At 32.8% G+C, this 10274-nt stretch overlaps 1 pseudogene; it reads left to right on the top strand.

Moving 5' to 3' along the window:
* Window positions 1-3836: 3836 nt before the first annotated feature.
* The window catches only part of LOC106458799, a 12307-nt pseudogene continuing 5869 nt past the window's right edge, over window positions 3837-10274 (top strand).

The following is a 10274-nucleotide window of genomic DNA, read 5'->3' on the forward strand; positions in this document are numbered from 1 at the left end:
GAATTGAATAGCAGACAGAGAGATTGAAAATGTAGACGGACAATTGAGCGCAGTAGTAAGTAAAGTGTGTGAATCGTTCGTTGAGAATTATAGCGTGTATTTAAGTTAAAGGAACTGTGGAAATGAAGTGTATTGCATAGTTGAATTGAGAAAGAATAAACTAGTTTTATTTGAGAAAGGACTTGTATCGCTGAAGTTTCTCGGGAAGAATTTCTACGGGAAATTAACAAACGAACACAGAGACGTAACAATATATATATATATCTAAACAGGTATTGCACTTGTGCTTTTATCGAGAAACTATGCTTGCGTTATGTTAATCGATAGTCGGAAAAGTTGTAATTTAAAACATGCAATAAAGTGTAGAGCAGAAAAGCGTTTCGAGTAAGATATCATTTTAGCCACCCTCTACGGTAAGGTCGGGTACCTTGTATCATTCCATGAAACCATCTGAGTTTTCAAATGCTCTCCTTGTATTAATTAAATGATTTATTTGTTTTCTAGAGCAAAGCCACATTGGACTATCTACTGTGTCCACAGCGGGGAATCTAATCCCGGATTGTATCATTGTAAGTCCGTAGACTTAACGCTGTCCTAACAAGGATTGCATTAAATGGAATCACAAGGTTTTGAAGTTAAAGCGTTTGTTAAGTGTGTTATACTTAGGCGTAAATTTTTAAACTTACTCAAAGTATCATTTTTGAAAGAATACCCTTATGTATATTCTAGCTACAAACACTGACCCTCCTACTACTATTTCTGAAACCAAAGTTACGCTACTGGTTCTATACACATTAATTACCAATTGTGTATCATATTAAATGCTTTATTGTGCAATTAATCCTGCGTATCAAAAAATTTCTCCATTGAATCACTTGCATTAATAAAGTTTAATGGTGTATTTTATGTTTGTTTGAAGTTAAGTACAAAGTTACACAATGAGCTATTTGTGCTATGCCCACCAGTATCGAAACCCTGTTTCTAGCGTTGTAAGTTCCCAGACATACCGCTGTGTCACTGGGGGAGTTGTACTTTATGACTAAAAATATCTTGATATAAATTTAGATATGAGCATTGGAGGGGGCTTTTCATTTTTCCAGTTGTGAAATAGACAACAGACAAATTAGCGACTAGCAATACGACAAACTTTCATAAAACTCTGAGTTAAATTATCTGTGTATACGGTCAGGCAAGGGGCACCAAATGTGTAAAAAGAACCACACACATATTAACTGTACTGCATCTAATAACTTATACAGGTCGAAAACACTTGTCTGGTATAGTTTGGCATGTTGCTGAACAGGTGAGGAAAAATTCCATATTTGCTATGATGAAATAATTTGATTATTCACTTGTTGATATAACTGACTTAATAAGATACGTGTCCACGCTGCATATATAGCTGTAAGTGTAATGATGTTTTGACATTGAGGGTCTTTTTCTCTCTTTTTCTTTTGGGAGTTGTGTTGGGTACATCACATTATTAAGGCAGGTTGTCGAATAGGCCAACTTCTAGATAACATACACACACACATCATTTAGTTACATCTCTGTTTACTTAATGAACTTCGGTAAAAGTATATTCAATCTAACAATATTTTATGTGTTTATTCATGTGTTTACTGCAAACAGTTTCAGGTACCTGGATATTACACTTCCTCCTGATACTACAATTTATGGTTTTCTTAAAACATTTACCATTAAATGCCTACTTATTTGGGGTAATACCCACTAAGGCATGAACAGTAAATATTAGATTACTTCACCCGTCGGTATGATCTTATGTCAAAAAAAAAAAAAATCATTATTATAGTCTATAAAGTTCTAAACATGTCATATCATAAAGTATATGGTTATATAAGCGGCTTGGTAAGTGTTATAATACTAGCCAACCAGATGGCACGGTTCAAGTATTATTCTGCTGGCAAAGATATAGAGTGGTTGAATTGACCATCTTAATTATATAGAGTATTTATATTTTCCTCACGGTCTCATAAATGATTTGAATGTTTACATTCAACAATTTCACCGGCTGTGTAAGACAGTTTATTGGAAAATCACGTGTGTAATATAATGTTTATTACACCTTTAATTAGAGAATGTTTAAAGTGTTTTTTAAAATGGTTCCGTTGTTCCTAGTACAAGCAAAGGATGAGAAGTACACTTCTTTTTTTTCCTTAGAAGTGATTTCGCACAAATAAATCGAGTTCTCAGAAACAGAACAATACCACCTTTCCTGAAAGCAGTTAAGCACAAGAAAATTAGAAAAACAATCACATTCTTCCTGAAAGTGTAAACAGAAGAACATTATGATTCGTGTCACAGAAGTAGAACAATACCACCTTTCCTGAAAGCAGTTAAGCAGAAGAACAATATCATTCTTAATAAAAGCAAAATCAATACTTTTTATTCTAGTCTTCGTTGAATTTGATTAAAGTTTAATGTATTTTTATGTCTGTTTTGTGGTTTATACTAATGCTAGATGATGTTGTTGTTTGTTATTAAGCACAAAGCTACACAAAGGGCTACATATGCTCTGCCCACCACCGGTATCGCAACCTTGTTTCTAGCACTATAAGTCCGCAGACGTACCATTGTGCTACTGAGGGACATTTAATGTCAAGAAGATGAATGGTAATTTTATCCAGCTTACCAAGATACTTTTTTTTTAATACACTCTTTCCACTGCCAATGTTATTGTTTATGACATATCTATACCAACGTAAATCACTATTACATATCACACCTATTATACGTTCTGTTGGCATTGCTTCAATTGATTTTTGTTTCGTAAATTAATTTTTTACGCTATTAATAATGTTATGTTAAAATATCCAGAGTATTCTACGACTGTATTAACACATTCAGTATATCAAAATTCTTGCCCACTATTAGAACCCCGTTAAAAACAATATACCTTTTTGTATATTAGTAAGCATGCGTCGAGCAATCGTAATATTTGTAAACTAGTTATTTGCCAAATGGTGATGCAACAACGTCTAAGCTTTATAAGAAAACAAAGTACTTGGTCGACCATGACATTAATAGAATATTTCAATTACTGACGTGTTTCATTCATAGTTACTTCATTTGCGCTGTTAACAACTGAAAATCCTTGAATATATATATATTATTTTTATTTTAAGTACTTCGCAAGTTTTCCTTGAAAACCTAACTGGAATTACAACTTTATTGTTAACTATCTGCTGCTATATCTATTATCATGCATGCAATGAGTTACGTAATAACTTTGTTCTCGGTTGATTCTCCTACATAACCACATTGTATATATATACTGTACTAATAGATGCTTTATAATAGTTGAGTTTGTGTGTTTTTGCATGACTTGTAGTAGAGCGGAATTTACTTTTCTTTCTTTCTTTTTTCTCACTTGTTAACAAAACTCTCTCATTCTCTTTCTTTTTCAGATATTTTAAGAGTAACGAATAATAAAATAAATTAACTTATGGCTATCTTTCGTGCACACTACTTATTTTCGTATGGCAAATAACGTGTTTATGATTAAATCAACCCTCTCCCTATTTTAAACAGTATTTAAAACATAACTTAAATTGTAAAAATGTTTGTTTTAACGTAATATTTGCATTTTATTTGAACAATGAAAATATTTACATCAAATAAACATATGGTAGATAATACCTTAAAACATTTTTAATATTCATTTTTATACTTTAAGTACAATGATTTTGTATTGTTGTTTCAACCCTTTCATATTCGATGCGAGAATATACAATATTATTTTTCTTTATATCGTGTGAAAGGATACAAGCCAGTGAGCGACATCTATAGTTTATATAACGCAGCTCACGTGGCATTGCCCTAGAATTAGAAGACGAGTAGTGATGAAATAAAGTAACAGATGTGTGGTGAACGCTGGAAGAACGAAGGTCGTAATGGCGACGTTTTCGGTATCGAATCCTTTTCGACACCTTTTGAAACCATTGTATATTGACGGATCTGAATACAGTTATTATGATGTAGTTTGTCTAAGTGATCAGCATTATACACGACTTCCATTTAGCTTACGCGTTCTTTTAGAAGCAGCAGTTCGCTGTTGTGATAATTTCCACGTTAAAGAGGAAGATGTTCATAATATACTGGCGTGGGAAACTAAACAGCAAAGTGAGACCGGTGTTGAAGTTAGTTTTAAACCGGCTCGTGTTATTTTACAAGATTTCACAGGTGTCCCTACTATAGTGGATTTTGCTGCCATGCGCGATGCTGTAAAAAATCTAGGAGAAATCCAGAGAAAGTAAATCCACTCTGTCCTGCTGACCTTGTTATTGATCATTCCGTTCAAGTAGACTTTACAAAGTCAGGAGATGCACTGCAGAAAAATCAAACATTAGAATTTGAACGAAATAAAGAAAGGTTTGCCTTCTTGAAGTGGGGAGCAAAAGCTTTCAAAAACACCATGATTGTGCCACCAGGCTTAGGTATAGTTCATCAAGTGAACTTGGAATTCCTTGGGCGGGTGGTGTTCAATACTGAGGGATTGTTGTACCCAGACAGTCTTGTTGGGGCAGATTCCCATACAACAATGGTAAATGGATTGGGAATCGTTGGCTGGGGTGTTGGAGGAATAGAAGCTGAAGCAGTTATGCTTGGACAGGCTATTTCCATGGTTCTTCCAAAAGTTGTTGGTTATCATTTAGTTGGAAAAGTGGACTCATATGTTACATCCACAGATATTGTTTTGACAATAACAAAGCATTTAAGACAGGCTGGAGTTGGTGGAAAATTTGTTGAATTCTTTGGTCCAGGTGTTGAAGAATTATCTATTGCTGATCGGACAACAATTGCAAATATGTGTCCAGAATATGGTGCAACTATTGGCTATTTTCCAGTGGATGAAAAGAGTATTTTGTATTTAAAGCAATCTGGGAGAGATGAGAAGAAGGTGAAATATATTGAAGGTTACTTGAAAGCAGTGAAAATGTTTCGCAATTATAAAAATGTTAATGAAGATCCAGTTTTTTCCCAAGTAATTGAACTTGACTTAGGTAGTATTGTGCCATTTGTCAGTGGTCCTAAAAGACCGCACGATAAAGTTCGTTTGTCTGAGATGAAGAAAGATTTTCTTCATTGTTTGTCCAATAAAATGGGATTCAAAGGCTATGGGATTCCTAAAGATAACGTGGATGTTGAAGTACCATTTGAATATCGAGGCAAAAAGTTTAGTTTGAAACATGGTTCTGTTGTTATTGCAGCAATCACCAGTTGTACAAACACAAGTAACCCATCAGTTATGTTAGGAGCTGGACTCTTAGCCAAAAAAGCTCTTGAAAAAGGTTTAAGAGTTTTGCCTTACATTAAAACCAGTATTTCACCAGGGAGTGGTTTGGTAACTTATTACCTAAAAGAAAGTGGTGTAACTGAGTATTTAGAGAAGTTAGGGTTTAATACAGTTGGTTATGGTTGTACGACTTGTATTGGAAACAATGGCCCTCTCCCTGAACAAGTTGTAGAAGTTATTGAAGCAGGAGATGTTGTTGCCTGTGGCATCCTCTCAGGAAATAGAAACTTTGAAGGTAGAATTCATCCTAATACTAGAGCAAATTATCTTGCTTCCCCACTACTAGTTGTTGCTTATGCAATTGCTGGTTCAGTTCTAATAGACTTTGAAATAGATCCAATTGGTAAGAGTGCAAGTGGAGATGATGTGTTTTTGAAAGACATCTGGCCTTCACGTAAAGAAATTCAAGAAGTAGAACAACACCATGTTATCCCTGCTATATTTAAAGATGTTTATTCAAAAATTGAGCATGGAAATGCCAGTTGGAATTCCCTTCAAGTGCCTGAAGGTGTGTTGTATCCCTGGAATGCAAAGTCAACTTACATAAAAATGCCTCCTTTCTTTGACAACATGAGGAGGAAACTTCCTTCTATAAGAGACATAGAGAATGGTCGTGTTCTTCTTTTTCTGGGTGACTCTGTTACCACTGATCACATATCTCCAGCAGGGAGTATTTCTCGTAATAGTCCAGCTGCGCGATATCTTTCAGGGAGGGGTTTAACCCCTCGGGAATTTAACTCCTATGGTGCTCGACGTGGTAATGATGATGTTATGGTACGTGGAACTTTTGCTAACATTCGTCTTGTCAATAAGTTTATTGGTAAAGCTGGTCCAAAAACCATACACCATCCTTCCAAACAGGAATTAGATATATTTACAGCAGCCGAGCAATATGGATCTGAGAAAACTCCACTAATCATTATTGCAGGAAAAGACTATGGTGCAGGCTCATCTCGAGATTGGGCTGCTAAAGGACCCTATCTTTTAGGTGTTTGCGCTGTCATAGCTGAAAGTTTTGATCGCATTCACCGTAGTAATCTTGTTGGTATGGGGATCATTCCACTACAGTTTATGCCAGAAGAAAGTGCAGAAACATTAAATTTGACTGGAAAAGAAATGTACTGCATTCAGATTCCTGATAACCTGTGTGTCAGACAGGTTATTAGAGTGAAGTTAGATGATGGTCGCAGCTTCAAGGTTATTGTACGTTTTGATACAGAAGTAGAACTGACTTATTTTCATAATGGTGGAATTCTTCAGTATGTGATTCGAAGAATGCTGAAAGAGGCATGTACAAATGATATAGTTTGAGACTGAAACTATCCAGCACGTAGAAAGCAAGTTTGAAAGTCCATCAAATTGGTTGATGGCAACAACCTCATTTTTGATATTTTGCCTTACAAAAAAAAATCATTATATATATGAATCTTCCATATTTCCTTCTTGTAATTAAACTAGAAGAAGATTCTTTTATTACTTCTTATTTTAAATGATTTTGACCAACATCTTAATGAATTAATTGAACTTGGGTGAGTGTTTGGTTACTAATCCTAACTACATTGGTAAGCCTTGCTTAGTGCAGTGAGTATATTTAGTTGAAATAATTGTATTTCTCATTGTAAAAATATTTGTTTTTGGCTAATTTTCTGAGACATGCAGTTAAAAGAAGTAACTGATATTGAAACATTTGCTCATATTCTAGGTGAATATATAAAAATGGAAATTTTGTTTTTATCAGAAATATACCAAGGAATAGGTAGGATCGAAATGAGAGATATTGTCATAAACTCATAGTTAATGTTAGCAGGTATATGTATTATAGATCTTATGATTAAGAAAATTAGTTATGTACTTGTAAATGTTAACGTCAGTTTGTGATTAAATGTTTACCTTCAGAATTAGTGCATTTTTTCTTCTGTAAAAATATTATGCTTGTATAGTTAGTTCTTTTTAGTTATTGTCTAATTGTGTAGTTAAAGTTGCATGAAATGTATTATGTATTTGCCTTAATTAAATATTAGCATTTTGTCCCATATAATTATTATTATAATGTACATCTTAAAAAGGAAATCAAGATTTACTATAGGATCATAGACACTTATGGACTTGTGTTTTCTCTTTAAGTTGTATAAAAAAAAAAACATTGATATATATTTTGAAGAATCGGTATTTAAGCTTATGGAATTAAATATATACTGTGTAATGGAAGTGTTCTTCAGATTGTTGGTTACTTGTAGAAGTAATGTTGACTTATAGGTGGTGTTAACTTTAAGTCATGTTTTAATTCAATCTTACTGTCTGAGCACCAATTTTTTTTTCATAACTTTCAAAACTTAAATCAATGAAGGTTTTCAGTTTTGATTTCCCTTTTCATGTTTTAGAGTAAGAAAAAACATACATGAAGGTTCATGTTAATGCTTAATTTTTGTTAAGTTGTTCTGACTGCCAGTGGCCTAGTTTCAGTCTCTTAGAATACTCCACAATTTGAAATGCTCTGTACAATTTTGTTTAACAATATTTAGCAAATTTATTATATCTTTCTGCTCTTCTATTGAATGTGAATAGGTATGGTATATAAAAAAATTTAGATTTACAAAACTAGTTTTATTCGTGGATATTCCGAAAGTGTTATCTTACAGGAGAAGATTTTGTACATTAAGGTGTATCATTTTTAGGTTAAAAAAATGTAAGTAATTTTGCAAAACGTATAATTTTTTAATTATTGATTGTAGCTTGGTTTTGCTAAAGAGAGATCACACGAAACAGGACCTTTGACATGTATTTGAGATTATACTGACACACACAGAGTTGCATCATAACAGGATTTTCTACTATTTCAGTGGAAAAGGTTGAAGAGCTTTAACTAAAAGTTGATAAAATTCGAAATTATGATGCTTTTAAGAATTATTTGCTCAGAATTTTCTACCACAGTGTTCATGATGCTCATTATTTCACTAAAGGTAAATTATTTAAAGTAGGTTATATTTTCCATAAAAAGAAAGTTATATTCAGTAATCATATTCCAAAACACAAGGTCAGGACTTGCAGGTTTTTGATGTTGATACTACATATTCTTGATCTCATCACTGTTGTAGCTTTGTTTTAATTTAGTGTTGAATTGAGAATTGCAAAAAGAAAAAGTAGAGTAGCATATTGTTGCTTTTTTTCTTTTCTGTTTTATTACAAACTGTGCTTAATTTCATTATTCTTGAGTCATGTTTATAATATTTTAAAACCATGCTGTTATATGGTTGTCTCATGAGTTGTGTTTATAATAAACATACCTTAATACCATTCTGTAAAAAATTAGAGTAGCATGTGTAACATTGTTTCACTGGAGTCTCATTCATAATAAACATACTTTAAAACAATACTGTAAGAAATAATGCTTAGCTGTGTGGCTGCCCCCAGTTGTGTTTATAATAAACATACCTTAAAACTATGCCGTAAAAAATTATTGTGGCATTATTTCACTGGAGTCATGTTCGTAATATACATACCTTAAAACAATGCTTTAAGAAATAATGCTTAATTGTATAGTTGTCCCTTGGGTCATATTTATAATAAACATATTTTTAAATCATGCTGTAAAAAACGTTTGTTTTACTTCAGAATAGTTAATAATGAATAAGTAAAATCATGCTATGAAAAAGTAATGCTTGGTATAGGGCCTTATCTCTTGAGTCATGGCTATAACAAATGTACTTTAAAACTATTCAATGAAAAAATAATTTTTAGTTGTTTGGTTATCCCTTGATTCACACTTATTAAAGTACCATTGAAACTTAATGTCTAAAAAGTACTGAACATGTTTTTTATATGAGACTCATTACAATTTTTTTTATCCTGTGTGCTAACTGAGCATGGTTAATCAAGTAGCAAACAATGTACTAGAGGTGGTCTAAGAAGTCCTAAGCTTGGGTAATCAAGAACTAAATGTGAGTAGACGATGTACTAGATGTGGTATAACAAGTACGAAGCTTGATTAAACAACTACTGTATGGGAGTAAACAATGTACTAAAGAAGGTCTACAAGTACTGATCATGGTTAAACAGGTACAAAATCTGAGTAGACGATGTACTAGATGTGGTATAACAAGTACGAAGCTTGATTAAACAACTACTGTATGTGAGTAAACAATGTACTAAAGAAGGTCTACAAGTACTGATCATGGTTAAACAGGTACAAAATCCGAGTAAACAATGTACTAAAGATGGTTTAATAAGTATTCAGCATGGTTAAACAAATACTAAATGTGAGTAGATAATGTACTAAAGATGGTTTAACAATTATTAAGCATGGTTAAACAAATACTAAATGTGAGTGAACAATGTACTAAACATGGTCTAACAAGTATTAAACATGGTCCAACAAATGCTAAATGCCAGTAAACAATGTACTAAAGATGGTCTAACAAGTCCTAAGCATGATTAATCAAGTAGTAAACAATGTACTAAAAAAGGTCTAATGAGTACTGAGTACGGTCCAACAAATACTAAATGCCAGTAAACAATGTACTAAAGATGGTCTAACAATTATTATATGTGGGTAAACAATGTACTAAAGATGGTATAACAAGTATTATATGTCAGTTGTTAGACCATCTTTAGTACATTGTTTACCCACATATAATAACTGTTAGACCATCTTTAGTACATTGTTTAATACTATGCATGATTAATCAAGTAGTAAACAATGTACTAAAGATGGTCGAACAAGTCCTAAGCATGATTAATCAAGTAGTAAACAATGTACTAAAGATGGTCGAACAAGTCCTAAGCATGATTAATCAAGTAGTAAACAATGTACTAAAGATGGTCTAACAAGTCCTAAGCATGATTAATCAAGTAGTAAACAATGTACTAAAGATGGTCTAACAATTATTATATGTGGGTAAACAATGTACTAAAGATGGTCTAACAATTATTATATGTGGGTAAACAATGTACTAAAGAT

This window comes from Limulus polyphemus, unplaced genomic scaffold (genome assembly GCF_000517525.1).
Source record: "Limulus polyphemus unplaced genomic scaffold, Limulus_polyphemus-2.1.2 Scaffold517, whole genome shotgun sequence".
Classification (NCBI taxonomy): domain Eukaryota; kingdom Metazoa; phylum Arthropoda; class Merostomata; order Xiphosura; family Limulidae; genus Limulus; species Limulus polyphemus.